At 45.8% G+C, this 27,124-nt stretch overlaps 1 long non-coding RNA gene across 1 annotated transcript in view; it reads right to left on the reverse strand.

The window, feature by feature from the left end:
• The window catches only part of LOC125540928, a 34,368-nt gene extending 8,505 nt beyond the window's left edge, over positions 1 to 25,863 (reverse strand). The window contains exon 1 of the long non-coding RNA XR_007297409.1: positions 25,691 to 25,863. This is a non-coding gene — a long non-coding RNA (uncharacterized LOC125540928). The remainder of the gene's footprint in view (positions 1 to 25,690) is intronic.
• Positions 25,864 to 27,124: the final 1,261 nt, after the last annotated feature.

The raw sequence follows: 27,124 nt of genomic DNA on the forward strand, positions 1-27,124 counted from the left end.
TTACTTTGGAATTCATTCGTTCATCCTTGTTTGAATTTTTATTGTGAGACTTTATGTTGCATTTCCGATCCATTGATTCAGCTTGAATATCTGCCTTTCAAAATTTCTAACGGATGTCAACCTCTTCGGGATGGCTCCTCCAACACGCCAGAATCCGGACCGCAATGATGGGGATCAGTCGAACCCTCCGCCACCACCTCCACCTCCGGAGGCATGGCAAGCTGTCATGGCAGCCACCAACGCCAACACTCAGATGCTTTTGCAACTCTTGCAAGAGCGCAACCAAGGGCAAGGCAACCAAGGAAATCAAGGCCAAGGCAACAATCAGCCTCAGTTTGCTACCCTCAACCAGTTCCTTGCAAACTAGCCGAAGTCCTTCAGCAACTGTGTCGAGGCCACAAACGCCGACGACTGGCTCGTGGACATTTGCAAACATTTTGAATGTAGCAATGGCAGACCTGAGGACTTTGTCAAGTTTGCTTCGTTTCAACTCAAGGACCAAGTTGCTGATTGGTATCAACAATACAGAGATTCCAGAGGAGGTCTTGTGATCACCTGGGATGATTTCCGCTGAGACTTGAAAGCTCATCACATCCCACCAAGTGTTGCTGAGAGCAAGCGTGAGGAGTTCCGCAATCTCAAGCAAGGCAGCATGTCTGCGTATCAATACAATATCCAGTTTCATAAACTTGCTCGCTTCGCTAAACAAGACGTTCCTGATGAAAAGAGTATGATCTATCAATTCAGAGGTGGCCTTAGAGAGGATCTGCAGTTAGCTCTCGTGCTTCTTGAGCCAACCAAGTTCGGTCAATTCTACAATATGGCACTAAAGCAAGAAGCTGCTCAGCTCAAGTGTGAGGAATCTAAGAAGAGAGTCAGGGACGCAGTTCAGCCTTCTTCCTCACAAGTGGCAGCTAAGCAAGAGAAGTTTTGGTTGCCTCCTCCTCCTCCGTTTCGTCAGCCCTACCAAAAAAAGAGCAAAGATGGCAATGGATCTTCCCACCCACTCAACCTAGTCTATCAGAACAAAGCTCAGCCTCAAGCTCCAAGGTCAAGTGCTCCTTACCACCGTCCGCTCTCAGAGGTTACTTGCAACAAGTGTTAGTAGAAAGGGCACTATGCAAACAAGTGCTTCAACCAAAGGCGCCTTCCGCCTCCTCCTCCTGTGAGATCTGCCAGCAATGTAGTGGTCAAGCATAATCCCAAGCATGCTAAGGTCAACATGATGAATGCAGCTCAGGCAGAGGATTCTTCAGAAGTGATCATGGGTAACCTTCTAGTTAACTCCATTCCTGCTAAAGTCTTATTTGATACTGGTGCATCGCACTCTTTCATGTCATACCCATTTGCATCGGAGCACAATGTTGTCACAGAGGTTTTGTCCAAAGTTGTGCAAGTTGTTTCTCCGGGAAAGCTTATGACTTCTAGTTTGGTTGCTCCCAATGTCTCTGTCCAGTTGGGAGACTATAAATTTCTGTCTTCTCCAATTGTTCTTGGTGACTCGAATATTGATCTAATTCTCAGGATGGACTGGCTTTCCAAGCACAAGGCTTAGCTTGATTGTGCTACCAGGCAGATTCAATTGACACACTCTTCTGAGGAGGTGATCATCTATGCCACTCGGGACAAAACCATTCGACTGTTTTCTCTCAATGAGAAGGGCGAGTTGGATGCAATCTCTTAGATTCCAGTCGTTTGTGAATATCAAGACGTCTTTCTAGAAGAGCTTCCGAGAATGCCTCCTCACCGGCCAGTTGAATTCGTTATCGATCTTGAGCCTGGCACAGAACCTGTTTGCAAGCGTCCTTACAAGCTTGGACCAAAGGAATTGAAGGAATTGAAGAAACAGCTCGATGAACAAGAGCGTCTGGGTCTGATCAGACCGAGTTCATCTCCATGGGGTTGTGGTGTTCTTTTTGTCCAGAAGAAGGATGGCACGGACCTACTTTGTGTCGACTACCGCCCATTGAACAAGAAGACAATAAAGAACAAGTATCCACTTCCGAACATCAATGAGCTATTCAAGCAATTTAAAGGGGACAAAGTAGTCTCCAAGCTTGACCTCCGTATGGGTTATCATCAGATTCACATTCATGAACAAGATATTCCCAAGACAACATTCATAACAAGCTATGGTTCTTGTGAATATACTGTCTTATCTTTTGGCCTTGTCAATGCTCCTCCAACGTTCTCTCGCATGATGAACTTAATCTTCAACCCTTACACAAATGATTTCGTCCTGGTGTATCTCGATGATATCTTGGTCTTTTCCAAGAATAAGGAGGATCATGCCAAGCATTTGAGATTGGTGCTTGACAAACTCAGAGAGCATCAATTCTATGCGAAGTTTTCCAAGTGTGAGTTCTGGCTTGACGAAGTTCTTTACCTTGGTCATATCATCTCCGCCAAAGGCATCGCTGTTAATCCTGAGAAGGTGTCTGCAATTGTGAATTGGGAGCCTCCTCAGAATGTCAAGCAGCTTCGCGGTTTCCTTGGGCTTGCAAGCTATTGTCGAAGATTCGTTGAGAATTTCTCTAAGATTGCAAAGCCTCTTTCCAACCTCCTCTAGAAGCATGTCAAGTATGTCTGGACGCCTGAATGTGATGTTGCTTTCAACACCCTCAAAGAGAAGCTGGTCACAACTCCTGTCTTGACTCCTCCAGATGAATCCAAGCCATTTGAAGTTTTCTGTGATGCCTCCTTACAAGGTCTCGGTGCTGTGTTAATGCAAGAGAAGAAAGTTGTGGCCTATACCTCTTGTCAGTTGAAGCCCAACGAAAGGAACTACCCCACTCACGACCTTGAGTTGGCGGTAGTCGTCCATGCATTATTAACATGGAGACATCTCTTGTTGGGAAGGAAAGTGGACATATTCACAGATCATAAGAGCCTCAAGTACATCTTCACTCAACCTCAGGCAGACTCGTTGGGTCGAAATGATTCAAGAATACAATTGCTACGTCTTGAGCTTGCGTTGGTTTTCCCCGAAGAGGAAGGGATGATGCAGCAGAGTAGCGTAAGTATTTCCCTCAGTTTTTGAGAACCAAGGTATCAATCCAGTAGGAGGCCACGCTCAAGTCCCTCGTACCTGCACAAAACGATAGCTACTCGCAACCAACGCGATTAGGGGTTATCAATCCCTTCACGGTCACTTACGGGAGTGAGATCTGATAGATATAATATTTTTGGTATACAGATGCAAAGTAAAAAGTAAAAGCAAAGTAAAAAGCAAAGCAAGATTAAAATGATAGAGATTGATATGATGAGAATAGACCTGGGGGCCATAGGTTTCACTAGTGCCTTCTCTCAAGAGCATAAGTATTCTACGGTGGGTGAACAAATTACTGTTGAGCAATTGACAGAATTGAGCATAGTTATGAGAATATCTAGGCATGATCATGTATATAGGCATCACGTCCGTGACAAGTAGACCGAAACGATTCTGCATCTACTACTATTACTCCACTCATCGACCGCTATCCAGCATGCATCTAGAGTATTAAGTTAGAAACAGAGTAACGCCTTAAGCAAGATGACATGATGTAGAGAGATAAATTCATGCAATATGAAATAAACCCCATCTTGTTATCCTCGATGGCAACGATGCAATACGTGCCTTGCTGCCCCTTCTGTCACTGGGAAAGGACACCGCAAGATCGAACCCAAAGCTAAGCACTTCTCCCATGGCAAGAACTACCAATCTAGTTGGCCAAACCAAACGGATAATTCGAAGAGACTTGCAAAGATAACCAATCATACATAAAAGAATTCAGAGAAGATTCAAATATCATTCATAGATAGACTTGATCACAAACCCACAATTCATCGGTCTCAACAAACACACCGCAAAAACAAGATTACATCGAATAGATCTCCACAAGAGAGGGGGAGAACTTTGTATTGAGATCCAAAAAGAGAGAAGAAGCCATCTAGCTACTAACTATGGACCCGAAGGTCTGAGGTAAACTACTCACACTTCATCGGAGAGGCTATGATGATGTAGAAGCCCTCCGTGATGACGACCCTCTCCGGCGGAGCTCTGGAACAGGCCCCAAAATGGGATCTCGTGGATACAAAAAGTTGTGGCGGTGGAATTAGGTTTTTGGCTCCCGTTCTGATCGTTTGGGGGTACGTATGTATATATAGGAGGAAGAAGTACGTCGGTGGAGCACCGAGGGGCCCATGAGGCAGGGGGCGCGCCCTAGGGGGGGCACCCCCCACCCTCGTGACTGCCTCTTTGACTCCTTGGAGTAGGGTCCAAGTCTCCTGGATCACGTTCTGTGAGAAAATCACATTCCCAAAGGTTTCATTCCGTTTGTTCTCCGTTTGATATTATGTTTCTCCAAAATACTGAAATAGGCAAAAACAGCAATTCTGGGCTGGGCCTCCGGTTAATAGGTTAGTCCCAAAAATAATATAAAAGTGGAAAATAAATCCCAATATAGTCCAAAATAGTAGATAATATAGCATGGAGCAATCAAAAATTATAGATACGTTGGAGACGTATCAGGCATCCCCAAGCTTAATTCCTGCTCGTCCTCGAGTAGGTAAATGATAAAAAGAGAATTTTTGATGCGGAGTGCTACTTGGCATAATTTCAATGCAAATCTTCTTAATTGTGATATGAATATTCAGATTCTAAATATTCAAGACAAAAGTTTATATTGGCATAAAAATAATAATACTTCAAGCATACTAACAAAGCAATTATGTCTTCTCAAAATGACATGGCCAAAGAAAGTTATCCCTACAAAATCATATAGTCTGGCTATGCTCTATCTTCACCACACAAAGTATTTAAATCATGCACAACCCCGATGACAAACCTAGCAATTGTTTCATACTCTAGCTTTTTCAATCTTCACGCAATACATGAGCGTGAGCCATGGATATAGCACTGTAGGTGGAATAGAATGGTGGTTGTGGAGAAGACAAAAAGAAGGGGAAGATAGTCTCACATCAACTAGGCATATCAACGGGCTATGAAGATGCCCATCAATAGATATCAATGTGAGTGAGTAGAGATTGCCATGCAACGGATGCACTAGAGCTATAAGTATATGAAAGCTCAAAAAGAAACTAAGTGGGTGTGCATCCAACTTGCTTGCTCATGAAGACCTAGGGCAATTTGGGGAAGCCCATCATTGGAATATACAAGCCAAGTTCTATAATGTAAAATTCCCACTAGTATATGAAAGTGATAACATGAGAGACTCTCTACTATGAAGATCATGGTGCTACTTTGAAGCATAAGTGTGGTAAAAGGATAGTAACATTGTCCCTTCTCTCTTTTTCTCTCATTTTTTTAAATTTTTTTTAAATTTTTTATATATTTGGGCCTTTTCTCCCTTTTTTGGCCTCTTTTTATTTGGGCTTCTTTGGCCTCTTTTATTTATTTATTTTTTGTCCGGAGTCTCATCCCGACTTATGGGGGAATCATAGTCTCCATCATCCTTTCCTCACTGGGACAATGCTCTAATAATGATGATCATAACACTTTTATTTTTCTTACAACTCAACAATTATAACTCGATACTTAGAACAAAATATGACTCTATGTAAATGCCTCCAGCGGTGTACCGGCATATTCAATATGACAATGATGAATGTGTCATGAAAGGAACAGTGGAAAGTTGCATGGCATTATATCTCGGAATGGCTATGGAAATGCCATAATAGGTAGGTATGGTGGCTATTTTGAGAAAGGTATATGGTAGGTGTATGATACCGGCGAAAGGTGCGCGGTATTAGAGAGGCTAGCAAAGGTGCAAGGGTGAGAGTGCGTATGATCCATGGACTCAACATTAGTCATAAATAACTCACATACTTATTGCAAAAAACTAGAAGTTATCAAAGCAAAGTATTACGCGCATGCTCCTAGGGGGATAGATTGGTAGGAAAAGACCATCGCTCATCCCTGACTGCCACTCATAAGGAAGACAATCAATAAATAAATCATGCTCCGACTTCATCACATAACGGTTCACCATACGTGCATGCTACGGGAATCACAAACTTTAACACAAGTATTCTTTAAATTCACAACTACTCAACTAGCATGACTTTAATATTATCACCTCCATATCTCAAAACAATTATCATGCTTCAATATTTTCTTAGTATTCAACACACTCAAAAGAAAGTTTCACAAATCTTGAATACCAAGCATATTATTATTAAGCAAATTACCATGCTATTAAGGCTCTCAAAATAATTTAAGTGAAGCATGAGAGATCAATAGTTTCTTTAAAACAAATCCACCACCGTGCTCTAAAAGATCTAAGTGAAGCACACATAGCAAAACTACATAGCTCAAAAGAGATAAGTGAAGCACATGGAGCAAAATTATAACGCTCAAAAGATATAAGTGAAGCACATAGAGCAAAACTACTTAGCTCAAAAGATATAAGTGAAGCACATAGATTATTCTATCAAATTTTAATTCATGTATGGATCTCTCAAAAGGTGTGTACAGAAAGGATGATTGTGGCATACTAAGACACAAAGACACAAATAATACAAGACGCTCCAAGCAAAACACATATCATGTTGGTGAATAAAAATATAGCTCCAAGTAAATTACCGATGGAAGTGGACGAAAGAGGGGATGCCTTCTGGGGAATCCCCAAGATTCGACTTCTTGGTGTTCTTGGATTATCTTGGGGGTGCCATGGGCATCCCCAAGCTTAGGCTCTTGCCACTCCTTGTTCCATAATCCATCAAAAGAATTCACCCAAAACTTGAAAACTTCACAACACAAAACTCAAAATAGAAAACTCGTGAGCTCCGTTAGCGAAAGAAAACAAAAGACCACTTCAAGGTAGTGTAATGAACTCATTATTTATTTATATTGGTGTTAAACCTACTGTATTCCAACTTCTCTATGGATTATAAACTATTTTACTAACCATAGATTCATCAAAATAAGCAAACAACACACGAAAAACAGAATCTGTCAAAAACAGAACAGTCTGTAGTAATCTGTAGCTAGCGCAAGATCTGGAAGCCCAAAAATTCTAAAATAAATTTCGGGACGTGAGGAATTTATCTATTAATCATCTTCAAAAATAATTAACTAAATATCACTCTCCAAATAAAAATGACAGCATTTATCGTGAGCGCTAAAGTTTCTGTTTTTTACAGCAAGTTCAACAAGACTTTCCCCAAGTCTTCCCAACAGTTCTACTTGGCACAAACACTAATTAAACACAAAAAACACAACCAAAACAGAGGCTAAATAATTTATTTACTACTAATCAGGAGAAAAAAGCAAGGAATAAAAATAAAATTGTGTTGCCTCCCAACAAGCGCTATCGTTTAACGCCCCTAGCTAGGCATAAAAGCGAGGATGGATCTAGGTATTCCCATATTTGGTTTTAGAGAAAAAGAGAGAAAAATTGTTATCTATGGAATTAATCTTTCTATTTTGGCAAAGTACATGTCCATTAGTGGTAGAAGAAAGATTAAGAATGTTGCGGAAATTGGCATCTAGGCTAGCTTTTATCTCTTTAATAGATTCGTTTTGGTAAGAAAGCAAGAGAGATGTGATTTCAGCTTTCTCATTAATGGGGTGCCCAAATATAGTTTTCATCCTCTCATAGGTATCTATGGGGTCCCCTTCAAGAAAACCCCCTCGAAAATAGAATCTAAAACTTGTTTGAACAAAGCGGGTAGCCCAACATAAAAGCTTTTTAAGTAAACCTCAATTTGATATTGGGGTACATAGCTAGCCCGGATCCTTAACAGCCTATCCCAAGCATCTTTCAAAGATTCATCAAGTAAATAATGAAAAATTCCAGAATCATCTTCATCAAAATTACTAAGGTTCTCATTGATAACTCTGGCAAGTTGTTCTATAGCATTCGTATTTATGAGTTTAGATAAGATAGCAGGATTGTCTAAAGCACTAGAACTTGGGAGAGAACCCCCAACTCTTTTTGGTTCTGACATGGCGAGGAAAAATAGGAAAATAGAGAGGGAGGATAGAGAGAGAGAGAGGGTGAATAAAATGGCAAGGGTGAAGTGGGAGAGAGGAAAACGAGAGGCAAATGGCGAATAATGTAATGCGAGAGATAGGGATTGTGATGGGTACTTGGTATGTTGACTTTTTGTGTAGACTCCCCGGCAACAGCACCAGAAATCCTTATTGCTACGTCTTGAGCTTGCGTTGGTTTTCCCCGAAGAGGAAGGGATGATGCAGCAGAGTAGCGTAAGTATTTCCCTCAGTTTTTGAGAACCAAGGTATCAATCCAGTAGGAGGCCACGCTCAAGTCCCTCGTACCTGCACAAAACAATAGCTACTCGCAACCAACGCGATTAGGGGTTGTCAATCCCTTCATGGTCACTTACGAGAGTGAGATCTGATAGATATAGTATTTTTGGTATTTTTGGTATAGATATGCAAAGTAAAAAGTAAAAGCAAAGTAAAAAAGAAAAGCAAGATTAAAGTGATAGAGATTGATATGATGAGAATAGACCCGGGGGCCATAGGTTTCACTAGTGCCTTCTCTCAAGAGCATAAGTATTCTACGGTGGGTGAACAAATTACTGTTGAGCAATTGACAAAATTGAGCATAGTTATGATAATATCTAGGCATGATCATGTATATAGGCATCACGTCCATGACAAGTAGACCAAAACGATTCTGCATATACTACTATTACTCCACTCATCGACCGCTATCCAGCATGCATCTAGAGTATTAAGTTAAAAACAGAGTAACGCCTTAAGCAAGATGACATGATGTAGAGAGATAAATTCATGCAATATGAAATAAACCCCATCTTGCTATCCTCGATGGCAACGATGCAATACGTGCCTTGCTGCCCCTTCTGTCACTGGGAAAGGACACCGCAAGATCGAACCCAAAGCTAAGCACTTCTCCCATGGCAAGAAAAACCAATCTAGTTGGCCAAAGCAAACAGATAATTCGAAGAGACTTGCAAAGATAACCAATCATACATAAAAGTATTCAGAGAAGATTCAAATATTATTCATAGATAGACTTGATCATAAACCCACAATTCATCGGTCTCAACAAACACACTGCAAAAAGAAGATTACATCGAATAGATCTCCACAAGATAGGGGGAGAACTTTGTATTGAGATCCAAAAAGAGAGAAGAAGCCATCTAGCTACTAACTATGACCCAATGGTCTGAGGTATACTACTCACACTTCATCGGAGAGGCTATGATGATGTAGAAGCCCTCCATGATGACGGCCCTCTCCGGCGGAGCTCCGAAACAGGCCCCAAGATGGGATCTCGTGGATACAGAAAGTTGCAGTGGTGGAATTAGGTTTTTGGCTCCCGTTCTGATCGTTTGGGGGTAAGTATGTATATATAGGAGGAAGAAGTACGTTGGTGGAGCACCGAGGGGACCACGAGGCAGGGGGGCACGCCCTACGGGGGGCCGCCCCCCACCCTCGTGACCGCCTCTTTGACTCCTTGGAGTTGGGTCCAAGTCTCCTGGATCACGTTCGGTGAGAAAATCATGTTCCCGAAGGTTTTATTCCGTTTGCACTCCGTTTGATATTCTGTTTCTCCGAAATACTAAAATAGGCAAAAAACAGCAATTCTGGGCTGGGCCTCCGGTTAATAGGTTAGTTCCAAATATAATATAGAAGTGGAAAATAAAGCCCAATATAGTCCAAAACAGTAGATAATATAGCATGGAGAAATCAAAAATTATCGATACGTTGGAGACGTATCAACACTCCGTGTATTGAATATACTCCAGGCAAGGCCAATGTCATTGCAGATGCTTTGAGCAGGAAGTCTTACTGCAACAGCTTAATTCTCATGCCCTTCCAACCGGACCTTTGTGAAGCTTTCCGCAAACTGAACCTCCGAGTTGTTCCTCAAGGCTTTCTTGCCAACCTCCAAGTCTCTCCTACTTTGGAAGATCAAATTTGTGAGGTACAACTCCTGGATTCCATGGTGAAGAAGGTGAAACATGGGATTGCCAAGAGCCAACCCAAATACAAGTGCTATTGCATTGATGACAAAGACACTCTATTCTTCGAGGAGCGGATTGTGGTTCCGAAAGGTGATCTAAGGAAAGTCATTATGAACGAGGCGCATAATTCCCTTCCATCCATTCATCCTGGAAGTACGAAGATGTATCATGACCTCAAGCAGTCGTATTGGTGGACTCGAATGAAGCGAGAAATTGCTCAATTCATGAATGAATGTGATGTCTGCAGAAGGGTGAAAGTTGAACACCAACGGCTAGCTGGTCTCCTCCAACCTCTTGCTATTCCAGAATGGAAGTTTAATCATATTGAAATGGACTTCGTGACTGGATTTCCCAAGTCCAAGCGTGGAAATGATGCTATCTTCGTTGTCGTCGACAAGCTTACTAAAGTGGCTCATTTCCTTCCAATCAAAGAATCAATCACAACAGCTCAATTGGCAGAGCTATACACCTCCATGATTGTCTCTCTGCACGGCATTCCGCAATTGATATCTTCAGATTGTGGAAGCATTTTCACCTCCAAGTTCTAGGACTCCTTCCAGAAGGCCATGGGCACCAAAATTCGCTTCAGCACAGCCTTCCATCCTCAAACTAGTGGCCAAGTCGAGCGAGTCAATCAAATCCTTGAAGATATGCTCAGGGCTTGTGTCATTTTCTTCGGTATGAAGTGGGAAGATTGTCTTCCATATGCCGAGTTCTCCTACAACAACAACTTCCAAGCAAGTTCGGGCAAGGCCCCATTCGAAATTCTCTATGGCAGAAAGTGTCGTACTCCTCTCAATTGGTCAGAGACTGGTGAACGCCAACTTCTTGGCAATGACTTAATCACAGAAGCAGAATAAATGTGTAAAGTCATCCGTGAAAATCTCAAAGCCGTGCAATCGCACTAGAAGATTTACTATGATAGCAAGCATCGTGACTTCGCTTTCGAGATCGGAGACCATGTCTACCTCCGTGTCTCTCCAATGAAAGGCACTCGTCGCTTCGGTATCAAAGGGAAGCTTGCCCCTAGATACGTGGGTCCTTTCAAGATCATTGGCAAAAGAGGCGACCTCGCCTATCAACTTGAGCTTCCGTCCAACTTCGCAAATGTGCACGATGTGTTTCATGTGTCACAGCTTCGCAAGTGTTTCAAGACTGCTGAGCGCACCATCAACTTCGAAGAGATTGATCTTCAAGAAGATCTTTCTTATCATGAGCATCCGTTGCTACTCTTGAAGAAACTGAGCATAAGACTCGCAACAAGTCTATCAAATTCCTAAAAGTGAAGTGGTCACACCATTCCGATCGAGAAGCCACCTAGGAACACGAGGACCACCTCCGTTCCGAATATGTGGAGTTCTTTCAGTCCTATATCTCGGGACGAGATCCTCTCGTAGTGGTGGAGTGTTGTAACACCCCGGATGTAACTTGCCATATTTGTAACTCCGACTCTTGGCATTTTCGGCTTTAAGTTATGAGATTCCCTTCGTGGTTGGGTTTTTGTCTTCGTTGTGCATTTTGTTCATGTCATGCATTTCATATCATGTCATCATGTGCATCGCTTTTGCATTCGTGTTCATCTCATGCATCCGAGCAATTTCCCTGTTGTCTGTTTCGCAATCCGACACTCCCAGATGCACCGGCGCACCCCTCTTGTCTCTTTTCGTGAGCGGGTGTTAAATGTTCTCGGAATGGACCGAGATTTATCAAGAGGCCTTGGTACATCACCGGTAGACCGCCTGTCAAATTCCGTTCCATTTGGAGTCCGTTTGACACCCCAATGGTTAACCGGTAACCGTAAAAGCCTCTTTGGTGTTGCAGCCCAACATCCCTCCAAAACAGCCCAACAACCCATCTAAACCACTTCCATGTCCTCCGTCGTCAGATCACGATCGTGTGGGCGAAAACTACACCTCATTTGGACACTCCAAACTCCCTCTACCTATAAATATGCATCTCCCCATCCAAAATCCGGGTCCAAAACCCTAGTCTAGCCTCCCCTCCCGCCACCAAACACGTCCGCCGCCGCCACCCGGCAAATCCCGCACCGCCACGTGTCCCCGCGCCGCTCCCACTGCCGCCGGCCCGCCGGGCCCGAAGCGGGCCCGCGAGGCCCATCGCCTCCGCGCCGCCGCCCGCGCCCTCCCGCTCCTCGCGCCGCCTCCCGCCGCCGCCGTGGCACGCCGTCACCACCCGACCCAGCGCCTCCCGCGCGCACCGCCCGAGGTCCATCGCGGACCCCGCGCCGCACTCTGCTTTCGCGCCTACTGTCGGTGTCGAAACCGGTGGATCTCAGGTAGGGGGTCCCGAACTATGCATCTAGGATCGATGGTAACAGGAGACGGGGGACACGATGTTTACCCAGGTTCGGGCCCTCTCTATGGAGGTAATACCCTACGTCCTGCTTAATTGATCTTAATGAATATGAGTGTTACAAGAGTTGATCTACCACGAGATCGTAATGGCTGAACCCTAGAAGCCTAGCCTGTATGACTATGGTAATGAGTATATCCTTTCCGGACTAACCCCTCTGGTTTATATAGACACCGGGGGGAATCGAGGGTTACATAGAGTCGGTTACATAAGAAGGAATCTTCATAGTCGGTCTCCAAGCTTGCCTTCCACGCCAAGGTGAGTCCAATCCGGACACACGTATAGTCTTCGGCCTTCATGTGTTCTCAGCCCATTAGTCCGGCCCATGGATAACAGGTCGGACGCCCGAGGACCCCTTAGTCTAGGACTCCCTCAGTAGCCCCTAAACCTGGCTTCAATAACGAGGAGTCCGGTGCGCAGATTGTCTTCGACATTGCAAGGCGGGTTCCCTTCTATCCGAACTTCAAGATAGTCTTCGGATGCGATGATAGTATCCGGACCTGTCACATACACCATACACAACCATAGAGAGAATATATTCTTACACGAGTTCCATCCGCTGACAACTTTTTTGTAGCATGATATTACATCTGACCGGCCATAATTCAAAACCGCTTTCATGTTTCGACGCCCCATGTCCCGAGACGCGGTTGCCATTGGCACGTCTTGTCAAAGCAGAGATCGTGTCCCCTTATCACGGGATTCTCATCAATGTGGGCATGGGTAACCCAACCGTGTCGTTTATACAACCTTTGGGAATAGGCGAATCTTAAGGCGAGTGAGCAGACATTTAATATTCGTTGCCTTTATAAGGGGATAAGGATTCCCTCTTCCTCTCTCATGCCCTCTCTCTGTCTCCGCCTTTCCAATATCGAGCTCCAGCGCCCAAGTTCTCATCCCCTTTCCACTCAAGCAACCATGTCCGGATCTGGAGGTCAAGGCAAGTGGATGGTCTCCTCCGTCAAGGAGGAGAACATTACGGAGATTCAGGCGGTAGGATACTTGGCGAAGGAGATCACTCACCGCCTGCCGACCGAGGCACAAGTCGTCCCCACGCCGAAGCCCACTGAGAGGGTAGTGTTCATCCCCCATTTCTTACGCGGGCTAGGGTTTCCACTCCACCCTTTCGTCCGCGGGCTGATTATTATTACGGGATAGATTTCCATGATTTGTCCCCGAATTCCTTCCTCAATATCTCGGCATTTATCATCGTGTGTGAGGCCTTCCTCCGCATCCAACCCCACTTCGGGTTGTGGCTCAAAGTCTTTAACATGAAGCCGAAGGTGGTGGATGGCCAGCACGCGGAGTGCGGAGGAGCCATGGTGAGCAAGCTTTCCAACGTCTCCTGGCCCAAAGGAACTTTTGTGGACACGGTAAAGGAGTGGCACAAGCAGTGGTTCTACATCACAGAACCTCGCGGCACCACTTGGGCCGCAGCTGCCGAATTCCGCTCCGGCGCTCCCATGCGACTCACCTCCTGGGTCGAGAAGAGTCCGGACTGGGGTTCCCCTTACGAGGTGATAGCGCTGCAGACACGTGTTCAAAGCATGGTAACCAAGAACGTCAAGCTCGTTGATGTGATCCAGGTGATGCTAGTTCGCCGGATCCTTCCGTGCCAGCGCCGAAGCCATCCTCTGTGGGAGTTCAACCTGAAGAAGCACCAGACCCTGGTGAGGCTCTTCAAGACTACTCACGAAGGTGCATGGAAGTTGCTCTTTAAGGGCAACGAGAAACTGCCGGCTGCAGATTCAGATCGCGGGCACAACGCTAACCACCTCGCTAGCGAGGTATGTCTCTTTTGATGCCTTATCCACTTGTTTGTTTCAAGGATGATGCCTGAGCTTTTATTGTTTCTTTTTCAGGACTGGATGGAGAGGGCGAAGCGGATCCAGTGTCCGGCTCCGCTGCCCGAAGAACCGGTCATCCCACGTCTAGCGAAGATGCTGGTGCCGGTGCCTTATAAGGCGCCGGAGAAGAAGGCCAAGAAGAAGGCCAAGGGGGCCAAGAGTGGCCCCCGTCGCAAGGGTACTTCGGACGTGACGTCCGAAGACGACGAAGCTCATTCCTCTGTCCCCGAGGACAATGGCGAGGAAGAGGTGGAGGAGGAGGAGGAAAACAATCCTCCCCCTGAGGAGAGGAAGAAGAAGAGGGCGGCTTCGGCGCATCCGGAGGCGGAAACGCCTAAGAAGGGGAAGGGCGCCCCAGCGATCAACACTGCATGGGACGTTGCCAGCAGTCCGGAACGACGCCCCCGCACTAAGCCCCAGGCCACATCGTAAGTGACATGGCTCGCTCATGCGTGCATCCGGCCCTTTCTCTTCATTATCTTGACATAGTTAATTGTATTATTGCAGTCCGGCCCGCGACCTTATCCAGCGATCCTCATCTGGAGGTTCGTTGGCTCCATCGGAGATGGCGAGCATGTCGCCACCGCCTACTTATTCCCCCAGGGCCAGGGACGACACTGAAGTGTTATCTCGGAGGACCGCTCCAATCCGGGGAGGAGCCCAGGACACTGTTCGGGAGGTGCCACAAGGCGAGACCTCCACTGCCGGATACATGGAGGAGCCGATCCCCATGGAGACTGGTGAAGAGGGCCGCATCCAGTTCGTCCCTCAGCCAAATACGATTCTGGAGGCCCATATGGCTCCGGAGTCGGCCAATCAGCCCCCTTTGAAGGAGGGGGGTGCGTCGCTTCCACCGGTGGCCCTTGTCCATCCAGGGGCGCCGGATAACCTGGTGGAGGCGCTTCGGGGCGCCTCCGTCGTGGATGAGCACCGTGTCCTTATGGGTGCGGTGATTGAGAAGATTCAGTCCGCCAAGAGTGGACTGAATGAAGCCTGCAGCAGCCTGTTGACAGGTGATACGTCTCCAACGTATCGATAATTTTTGATTGCTCCATGCTATATTATCTACTGTTTTGGACATTATTGGGCTTTATTATCCACTTCTATATTATTTTTGGGACTAACCTATTAACCGGAGGCCCAACCCAGAATTGCTGTTTTTTGCATGTTTTAGGGTTTCGAAGAAAAAGAATATCAAACGGAGTCCAAATGGAATGAAACCTTCGGGAACGTGATTTTCTCACCGAATACAACTCAGGAGACTTGGACCCTACGTCAAGCCAACTAACAGGAGGCCACGAGGTAGGGGCGCGCCTGCCCCCCCCCCAGGTGCGCCCTCCACCCTTGTGGGCCCCCTGTTGCTCCACCAACGTACTTCTTCCTCCTATATATATAATCATGTAACACCCTCGATGCGACTATAGCTCCCACGTGTCGAGGCACGACTTAGAGACATAATCGCATTGAAGGCATATGTCGCAAGTTAGGCAATCTTCACAACATCCCATGTAATATGATAATAAAAGGGGAGATAACATAGTTGGCTTACACTCGCCACGTCAATCAAGTACATAAATAACATTACATCATCCAAACACTCATGGCCCGACTATGGTGCCAAAATAAAAGAGAACCCAACATGCGACAACGGTCCCGGGGCACCCCAACGGGGCACCACGACGAGCAGCAGAGAAAAGGAAACAGAGGAACGGGGAGAGGCGGCGTGCGAACGCCCACGGAGCGCCAAAGCGCGGCACCGGTGAAGCGGAGAGCAGCAGCGCCCGCAAGCGGGGGAAGGAAGCGGGAGCCACCAGGGAGCGCCAGCAAGCGGGCACCCGCAGCCGAGCAAGACGAGGGAAGCGGAGAGGGAAGCCAAGGGAAAAGTAGAGGGAGCGGCAGCAAGCGTGGACCGAGCAAGGGGGACGAGCCGAAGCGCAAAGAGAGCGAGACAGAGGAGGCAAAAGCGGCGGAGGCGGAGGAAACGAGAGAGCAACCTGCCGAGCAAAGCAGGACGCCAACACCGGGGGGCGGCCGGACGCCGGCCGAGGAAGAGGCCAGACGGAACACACGGCAGGGGGAGCAGGGAAGGAAGGGAAGGGGCAGGGAGCGACAAGCGGACAGGAACAAAGGCCAGGGCCCAGAGCCGCCGGGGCACGGCGGGCGAAGGACAAAGCCCGCAGGGGGGGCAACGGAGCCCAAGGACAAGCGGCGACGGGCAACGAAGAAGAGACCGAGGCCGGCCCAGGACGGCCGAGCAGACGGCGGCGGAGCGCGGGCGCGGGCAAGGACACGGCGACAGGGTAAAACAAGACCAGCAACACCGCCGGAAGGGCCGACAAGCCGAGAGGAGCGCAACAGAGCGCGGGCGCAGGGCCACGCAGAGGGCGCGAAACGGCCGGGGAGGCCAGCCCAGAGGCGGCCCCCGGGAGCCACCGCGGCGGACAGGGGGACCAACACGCAGAGGAGCACGGCCGGAGGGGGGGGGGGAAAAAGAAAAGGACCCGCGAGGCGCAGAACCCAAGGGGAAAAAAAAGGCAGAGGGGGCAAAGGGAAAACAAGGGGGGGCAGGGCGGGAAAAGCGGGAAGCAGCGCGATAATATCAAGTGGGCCCAGTAGAACACCGCGGAAGAAACGGCAAGCCCGAACAGGGGCGAGCCGAGACGGGCGAGGAAAAAAAAAACAAAGAAAAAAAAGGCAGAAGGAAGAAAAAACCAGTGTCCCAAAGAGCAAAAAAAAAAACAAAAGAAAAAAAGAAAAAATAGGGCAGGAACACGGATGAGAGGAAAAAAGAAGAAGAAAGGAAAGAAGCACCGGGGGAAGCCGGCAGACGGCCCGTGCACATAAAAAAAAGGAAGAAATGCCCGAGGAAAAGAAAGAAAGAAGAGAGGATCCGGAACAGGCCGGCGAGCAAATCGCAATTGATCAGGAACCCAACACAGACGGCAACAAAAACCGAGATGGACGGGCCGCGCCGCAGGCGCAGAACACACGCAGACGCAAAGGGCAATAAAGCGATAGCACACAAAAACGAGAAGAACGACAAAAAAAAGGAAAAAGGAAGAGACAAAAACAACGCGAACAGATAAGGAAAAAAAAGAAAAGAGAAAAAAGGGCCGCAATAACCCTGCCAAAAAGATGGACCCAAAAAGGCAAAAGAAAAAAGAAAACACAAGAGAGGAAACAAAAAAAAAGCGCGAAAACATAATCTATATAGATGATATTTCAATAGTCTTTCTCGATTCATTTATGTAAAAAAATAAAAAAAAAAAATCTCTATTAAAAAAAATATTAATTGTTAAAAAATAACGCCGCCACCAACTCTATTCTCATATTCTATCATAATAAAAGCAACGCCCATGTGCAAAAAAAAAAAATACATTCTCTTTACGACAGACAGACTCAGCCAACACCGCAAAAAGATTTAAAACCCTAACAAAAAACGAAAACTCCTAACCTATGCTTTCTCTCATCGCTGCCCAGTGCATAATAAATAAAAAGTATTATAGACGAATTTTTGAGAAAAGAACTATACAAACCACTGAAAAGCAAAAAAAAGAAAAAAAAATAAGGTCATACAAGAAAACCTCAAAAGCAAGTAAAAAAAACACACAATCAAGCCACGAATAGATTTACAACTACCCAACAAACTCCTCAGCGACCAACCGACATATGACGGAAACTAGGGCGGCAAGAGTGGAACAAAACACTAGGCGAGAGGCCGAGCCTTCCACCCTTTACCAAGTATATAGATGCATTAAGATAACATAGCAATATAATGATATCCCAACAAGTAAATAAATGTTCCAACAAGGAGCGGCCTTCGATCTTCACCTGCAACTAGCAACGCTATAAGAGGGTTGAGCAAAGCGGTAACATAGCCAATCAACGGTTTGCTAGGACATGGTGGGTTAGAGGTTTGCGTGGAAATTTTGGGAGGCTTGAAAGCAAGTGGTAGGCATCGTAGCATTGGCATAGCAAAAGAGCGAGCAATCTAGCATAGCAAAGATAGTAGTGATTTCGAGGGTATGATCATCTTGCCTGCACAGTTGTCAGAGTTGACTGGATCCTCGAAAGCAAACTCAACGGGCTCCTCGTTAGCAAACTCGTCTCCCGGCTCTACCCAAACAAGAAAAACAAGCAACAAGGACACAATCAACCACGTGCAAGGAACAAACGATATGATGCAAAGATGATATGCTATGCGAGTTGCGATGCGAGATGCATATGCAAGATGTGACAAGGAATGCATGAACCTGGACTCAAATTGGAAATCCAAGTGTGCCACTGGAAAAATGAGATGAAATCGCTTGAAAACGATATAAAGAACGCCGGAATCGGAGCTACGGTTTGGAAATGACAAGCGATTCAAATATGACACCGGTCTGCGATTTACAGCAAGTAGGCATCTAAATGCAATGAGATGAACATGCTACAGCACCCAAACATGACAACAAAATACATGGCAGGGATTCATTCAAGATGCTTAACAAAAGTCTAGCACTGAGCTACGGCCAATTCATTCATTAACAGGTTCAAACAAGCATGGCAAAAATGCATATGACAAACAGATTTCAGACTTAGTGAAATTAACACTTGTCTGGAATTTCAGATCAGGTAGCACTCTTCGGAGCAACAAAACTACATGCTACAGGAACTGAACATGGCAAAGTAAAGCATGGCATGGAGCTACTCAAAGAGCTTAACAAAAGTCCCTTAGTGACCTTGACCCAAAAGGGATCATAAAATACAATTGCAAGCATGTGAACATAGCAAAAACATAATCAGTTTTCAGACTTAGTGAAAGTTGACACATGCTGAAACATAACTCAAGTAGGCATATTTACGAGCTCGATGCACTAACTACGGAGCAAGTCATGACCAACTAAGCATACATCTATCAATAACACACAAAATTCAAGCTAGACAAGGCAAGAACAATAGCATAGCATGCACGTATCAACTACAACATCATCGGCAAAATTGCAAACAAGTTGACAATCTGCCCAGATTCACAAAGTAGCAAAAGTAGAGCTCGATTGACTCAAACTAGGGTACTCCATAATTGCAAAAAAAGACATGGACGGATAGAGCACTATAATATTAACAAAACATCCTTACTGATCATCCTCAAAAGAGGCACGGATCACTAGGAAACAACATGAACATATGGCATCATGAGATAAACAGCTCAAGGACTTAGTGGAAATGCTAAGTCCCTGAAAACAGAATTATCAAGTGCACCACTTTGCAAGCTTGCACTAGTCACCGCACACATCACAAAAATACATGGGTTGCACCTCTGGAAAGATGACAAAACCCTTAACAAAACACATGTAGAGCATCAAGGCATAACAAGCACACATTAATCATGGCAAAAATGACAAAAACCTAAATGGAGCAGCAGATCTGACAATTAACTCAAGTAGCCCTCTTCTAACGGAATTTCGGGCATCAAGATGAACTCCAATGAAAATGATGCAATGGAATGAAATGATTTACTCTCTGAGATGAACAATTTGATATGCAATATGCATGAATCGGAGCTACGGATGCAAAGTTACGGAGCTATGAACAGTGGCACTTGAAACTGAAATTCCAAGGACTTAGTCGAAAAATCAACCTCCGAGATCTAGGGTTACTGTTCACCCGCGCGATCACTGTTCACCGGCGGCGGATCTGCAGCTCGCCAGCGTCGAGGGCCACGGCGGCCGGACCTGGAGGTGGCGGAGAGGGGCGCGGGCCCGGGCGGCTGGACCTAGAGGTGGTGTACGTATACAAGAAGATAATAGGTGCACCGTGCACGTACTCACGCTTCATGCCCAGCCACATCCGCGCAGGTACACGGTGGAGCTCATTTCTTTACGAAATGGTAGCCCACGTGCTAATTTGAACGCCTGTAGCGGTTGTTTACCTAGGGAGGTCGTGTACCACGCGTGCACGAAACAAAGTTCGACTTGACGCGTTGCCGCGTTATTTTTAAATAAAGTTATAGCGCTCAATGGCACGTACACAGAATATAAAATGATTTTTATGGAGGAAAAGGTAGTCCGCTCTTCAGAGTATCTCACACAAGGCTCCGGTGGCCTCTCTCTCTCTCACCGTTGGTCACTGATCCGGCCGCATCCCGTCCGTCGGGGGAAAGGGAGTGCGGTGGCCTCTCTCTCTCACCGTTGGTCGTTGATCCGGCCGCATCCTGTCCGCCGGGGGAAGGGAGTGTGGTGGCCTCTCTCTCTCACTGTTGGTCACTGATCCGGCCGCATCCCGTCTGCCTGGGGAAAGGGAGGAAGTGCATCGTTTCTCCGTTTGACGGCGCCGAGGCAGCACGTCCCGATCTGCGGTACACGTCGTTCTCTCTGACCAAGCTCCGGCGCGGCAGGGCCTATGCCACCTGCTCGCAGATTCCGCCCGCTGCCGCTCACCTAGTTACATCCCGACGACGTCCAAGTATCCCCTCCGGCCTTGCTCCACTGCCCGTTTTCCCACATTGCTGCATATGGATCTTCCATAGTTCTTTGCCCAAAACGTAGCTCGTCTGGCGTACTTTCCATATTGCATTCTCGTCCTCACACCGTTTTGGACAAACACAATCGTGTTGTTATCTTCCCTTAGGACAAGGAATATGCTTCTTTTTTGTCATCGCATGTGTCATCAACTGTTATTGGCCAGTAATTGTTTCCTTTCTACCTCTTTTTTGCAAACAGGGCTATCCATTTCACGTCGTTGCTATTGCGACCTTTTGGTGAACTCCACAAATCACTTTTTTCTTAAGAGTGTTTTGTGCAGTTGTACTAAAATGTCACACGGGCAACGTCTCTACATTTCAGTGCGACTGCACAAAGGGAGATTGGTTTTGCTCTATCCTACTCATCCAACTCCGAGCCTAATCATCTCCAACTAGTTAGTCTTAAGAGAGACTGCAAAGGTGACCGGCTTCTATTTGTGTGTTTATTGTTTCATCACCAGTCCTCTTTTATCGTAATCACACTTGATATCTTTGGAACAGGGACCTCGGCTCTATTTTAGTGGAACTGCACAAAATGATCGGAATGTTGCATGCTCCAGATAGCTACTTTTTTCCCAACATGCCTTGTTGATTTAGACAGAGCTGGGGGGACGTTGCTGCCAATGAAAGCATGTATCTATTTTAAATTAACACCTTCTCACAAACTTGTCTTCAGTTGTGATGTAATTATTAGCTCTGATCTGCTAATAATTGACATGCATTAGCAAGGAAGTTAGTTTTTTATTGTTTCCGAAAGAGCATCGATGGCAAGACACGCGAAACAAAAGCTGAAAGCTCACACCATTGTACAATTTCATGTTGCTGGAAAATTATTTGTATAGTATGTCAATTATCTAAAAAAATGATGGAAGCTTGATAGCATTGCCAGAAGCCTCTTCATCATCCGGGTCCATGTGCCATGCACAAAATTATACTCCTTCGTTCCTAAATATTTGTCTTTTTACAAATTTCAAACGGGCATATTTTAGAGTGTAGATTCACTCATTTTACTTCGTATGTGTGCTCCCTCCATTCCTAAATATTCTATTCGTCTTAACAGAGATTTCAACAAATGACTACATACGAAGCAAAATGAGTGAATCTACACTCTAACATATGTCTATATACATCCGTATGTGCCAGTCCATTTGAAATCTCTAAAAATACAAATATTTGAGTAGTCACTCGTTGAAATCTCTAGAAAGACAAATACTCCGGAGTATATTTAAGAACTGAGGGGGTAGTGCACAACCGCATGGGAGACTCAGCCCGGTCGTTGCGCCGCATTAATAGTGAGTAATGAGCAGTCAAATCATAAGCCCCACCTTTCCAACTGTAAGTTGCTCTAAAGAAGCAACCATCAATACGCTCTTCTTTGAATCCGCTCATACTACTCCATCTGTCACTGTTTATATAACGCGCTTCAGAAAAAAGAAAAAAAATCTATGGGACCAAGGCGACTAGCGATCGACCTGAAAATAGAATTGGTAGTTATAGCACGGCGTCTATTACTAGAGGGAATAATGCGTACACACATGCATGCATTGCTTCCACCCCGAGTACACACATGCATGCACTCCGTAGTAGTACACTACATGGAGAGAAAATTGTGGACTTGATTGCGGTTACCACGCACTAATTAATTAAGCATTATACCAAACACGTCTAAAGTCTCTCTGGTGGTGGAAATGCATTGAGAGAAACGCATCATAATGAAGCGCGCCCTGTAAACTGTGACGGGGGGCACTACAAGAAATATGTCAACTTGTGACCACCACTATTGGTCACTGAATGGTCACAAATTTTCATTTGTGACCTTTTTGTGACCAAAAACAGAAGGTCAAAAGCTGGCCATCATAAACTGACTATAGCGACCTTTCTTATGGAATGGTCGTAGACGTTTATGACCAAAATACGTCTACTATGGCGTTTTGGTCACTAGCAACCTCCCCAGGCCACGTAGGCATCCAGCGTGGCAATCTGACGTGGCACAAGATTCAGCCCGGTCCAATTCGGTGTTTATATGGGCTGAGCCCATTAATTCAGCCCATTTATATTTTTTTCTGTGAATTTTTTGTCAGCTTCATGGACCAAGCCCAACATTGCAGCCTTTTTATTTTTTGCCCATGGCCTTCATTGCAACCTTTTTATTTTTTTGGCCCATGGCCTTTTTGTCTCAACAGTTTCATTTTTTCTTTTTTTGTCAGGGTCACATTCTTCATTTTCCAATTTAACGTAAATAAATACACAATATTTAAATTGGCACAGAAAACACACAAAATACTTCAAATATTACCAGCCAGTGTTGCTGCTGTACAGATATTACCAATCAATACAGAGTTGCTGCTGTACAAATAACTCTAACATACAATAGTGGAAGTCACAGTTACATGCTCCACAAGTTCAATAACATGGTACTTTACAAGCTCTACAAGTGTTATGTTCTTCAGCATGGAGCTCCTTCGACAGCGATTACAAACTAGGCACATGCTCTTCTTGCCACTGTGAGGAGGTCGATGCTCGCCATGGTGTGCTTGATGATGCACACGACCATGATCTTCTTGCCACTATTGCATCCGTGCGCGCTCGATGATGGGGGTACCAATGCATACAAGTAGAACAAAATTACAAGCATTAGCCCACAACTTCAAGTACAAGCTAAGTATGTATCAAGTGACAACAAAAACAAGTTTATATGCTAGTACAAAATCACCATCATTAACAAATTTATATGAGAATGAAAACAATCATCAGTACTAGATTAAACACAATGCTATCTTCATATTAGCAAACAGAATATCTTGTTTTCATATTCTCAGTAGGCAAGTACAGTCTGCTTCAACCCATGTTCTAAAAAAGATGTTTATCCCTCCCAGGAGTACATTTGATGGTTTATTATGGGACGGAGGTAATATGTATCAAGTAACTACAAAAACAAGTTGAGTAAAACAGTAAAAATGTTGCATGGAACAGACTTCTTTTATATGGGTATGTTTCAATTGCATACAACAAGACAAGTCATTAATTCAATGTGAATATCAATTCAAATTGCTGCATTGCTGTAGCATATCTTCCAATGACAGATTATTAGTAGTCTTCCCAGGATTCAAGATGCATTATTTTGTCACCAAACTTTTAGAGTGGGCATCAGCGCAGATTACAAACAGAAACCCATACATCATCGATGGACTACCTAACAAAACCAGCTTCCCACAAACACAAGACAGTGTGCATGCGTGAGCAGGTGCAGGACCGAATGAACCATGGCGGCAGCAGCAGTGATTATGGGTGTTAAAGGGAAGGCGGAGTGGGCAGCAGCAGCAATGATTACCAGGAAGTTGTGGTAGACAAACGCCCTGGGCTCCCACGAGATGACCTCCATCCACTGTGCACCGCGCTTGCCCAGCCCCTTGCTGCACCCACCCATGAGAATATGGTATGCAAGATGCCTGCAACACATTCATACATGACAATCATTAGGAACACAGTAAATCTTGCTGCTTGTGAACTAACTTCCATTACAAGTTTTTGGGACATCCCGCCACAAACAGACAAAAGGCTAGCAGCAGGTACTTAACATACAGATCCTTCGATCCATCATCCATGCTCTTGCATCCTTAACTTGCTACTCGTCTTTCCTCGACTATAGCTAGGTAACCGCAGGATCATGGCCCATGCATTCCTCCTCATAATTATCTTGGTTGTCTACATTCTCCTCACCCTTTAATCCCCTTAGCGGAACCTAGAAGCTAAACAAGACACTACTCCCTCCGCTCCAGAATAAGTGTCGTGGTTTTTGAACTTGAGTACATCTTAAGACTCTCTCAGACCCTGTCAAGCAAACCAAAAGAGTAAGTATTCAGGCCCTAGCATACCGATGAACTACTATATACTAGGGAGGAATCAACAACATGAGATTAAGAAAACAGATTAAGTGATTAACCATATATACATACTGGAAAAGAGAAAACAAATTAACAACATATATTACCTGCCTAAAGAGGTCCACATCCTCCTCATCTCAAACCCATGATTCTATCAGGGGGAGATACGAGGAAATACGCCTGCAGACCTTGACCACTCCTGGGAAGCAAAAAAGAAACAGTACGAAGTGCATTTTCAGGCTCTAGTGTACCGATGAACTATTATAGCAAGACAGAATCAACAAGAGGAGATTGAGAAAACAAACTATTATACATACTGGAAAAGAGAAACAGATTACCTAACGATTCAGACCTATGTTTGTCTCCATGCTGTAGGCACCTTGATCTGCATAAAGAACATCACATCATGAACGACATCAACTCATCAAGCGACATTGCTGCAATTACAGAAAAGAGGAGCTGCAATCACGGATCCAAACTCGAAATGGCGGGAGGGAGGAAGAGAGGGGGCGTTGTGAGGAGTGGAGGGACACCAATGCCTAGTGTAAGCAGTTTGCACAGAAACAGACACCAATGCCTAGTGTAAGCAGTTTGCACAGCAGACACCAATGAGCAATCCAAAAAGAAATAAGTAAGAGGTTAGGAGTGTTCAACTTGCATACCTCCCTTTTGAAGTGGCGCATGAGACATCAACTTGATGGTGGTTTTGCTTCGTCTCAGTGGCTTGGCATTCAAATTCTCTTTAAACCTGAACCAGAACACATGTGTTAAATAGAATATAGTGAAGGGAACAGAGTTATCAACACATTGTGTTTTCTAATTTCTGTAAATTTTAGAATCAGAGAATGTTTTTGGAATGAATAGACTGCTCTTTTTGCAGTACTATTCTTAGCCAATCACTAATGCACCCTGCAGTGTAGAATGTTTACTTTTTAAGAACAAAATCAGGCTAACCACATGGGAACATAAGAATTAATGATACCCATTTTTCAGGGAAAAACAGTTTGGAATATAAACAACAACGGACTGGAAATCACATTTCAGAATGCAAAATGACCATGCACAGTGGTGTTGAACAAAGAGCAACCCAGAAAAACAAACTGAAGATGTTAGGAGTTTATTACCTTGCATATCTCCCCTTAGAAGCGGCGTGTGAAACTGTGACTTGGTGTTGCTTTGGCTCCTCATCTGGGCCAGCGAATTCCCCTTGTACCTTGAACCATAACATATGATTTATTCGGCATCACAGTAAAATGAAGCAGAGTCGTCAACACAGTCTATTAATATTCTAATTTCAGCAACCCCAAGAATTCTATTAATAATTTGTTCTCAGACACATTTGCAATTTCAGCAAATTTAGAACCATAAGAATTCGTTGCCGTATACATTTATAATTTCAGCCCTAAGGAATTGTTTTTAGATCCATACGAATCGAACAGGACTAGAGCAAATTGACATATCAGAACAGCTAGACGGAACATGACTAGAGCAAATTGACACCAATGCCTAGTGTAAGCAGTTTGCACACCGGCTTCAAAAGGGAGGTATGCCTAGTGTAAGCAGTTTGCATAGTGATCCAACCTCATGTTCCTACTTCTAGTAGGCTGGTTAATTCTCGCATTGCCTAGTGTAAGAAGTTTGCACAGCAACAGACACCAATTCCATGACTCACAGAGAGAACAGCTCCGTCGAGTTGAAGAGCTCCGGCGGGATCTCGGTCAGATTCCAGAATCCAGTGATGTTCCTGCATGATCCAGAGCCCAGCCGTCAATCCACAAGCAAAGGCACCGGGAAAACCAAAAAACCAGAGGCCTCGGGCGAGCGGGGAAGACAGGGAATGAACAGGTGCGTGATGCAGCACACGGGCCAGCGGTCGCAACTGCAGCCGACGGACGCATTCTGCGCGAAGGACTCGATCCAGTCCCGCATCCCGCACAGGTGCCCCGGGTTCACCGTCGGGCCGCACCGGAGACCCCACAGCTGGAACAACGCGAGCAGGGCGGCCGCTGCGAGGGGAGGAGGGGACAGGAGAGATCTGTGAGTCAGGGGCCATTTCGATCCGTCAGGGCGTACCACAGCGGAATGGACGGGGAATTGGGGAAGGGGGAAAGGGACTAACCCTGATGAGGTCGATGCGACGGGCGGCAACGTGGAGTCCTCCTTGAGCGCGAAGACGTGATCCTGGAGGCGGCTGCGTAGGTCCTTGGAGACGACGAGGTTGAGGCGGAGCAAGCGGTCGGGCACGGGGAGCAGGGGGCACACTTGGTCGGGCGCCGCACCCCGCCCACGACGCCAGCTAGTGGTGGTGCCCTGGACCGGATCCAGTGCGGCACCTCCAGCCCACGGCGGTGAGAGTGAGAGGGGGCGGCGGCGCGTCGAGATCCAGAGGGAGGGAGTGGGGTTGGGGGCGGCGGCGGTGGATCCAGAAGGAGGAGTTGTGTGCGGCGGCGGTGGATCCAGAGGGAGGAAGAGGGTGAGAGCGCTAGGGTTCACTGCGCAGGGAGAAAGAGGAGTGGTGTGCGGTGGGTTTTTTTGAGGGGTAGCTCGCGGTGGGTGGG

The sequence above is a fragment of the Triticum urartu genome, chromosome 2 (assembly GCF_003073215.2).
Source record: "Triticum urartu cultivar G1812 chromosome 2, Tu2.1, whole genome shotgun sequence".
Classification (NCBI taxonomy): domain Eukaryota; kingdom Viridiplantae; phylum Streptophyta; class Magnoliopsida; order Poales; family Poaceae; genus Triticum; species Triticum urartu.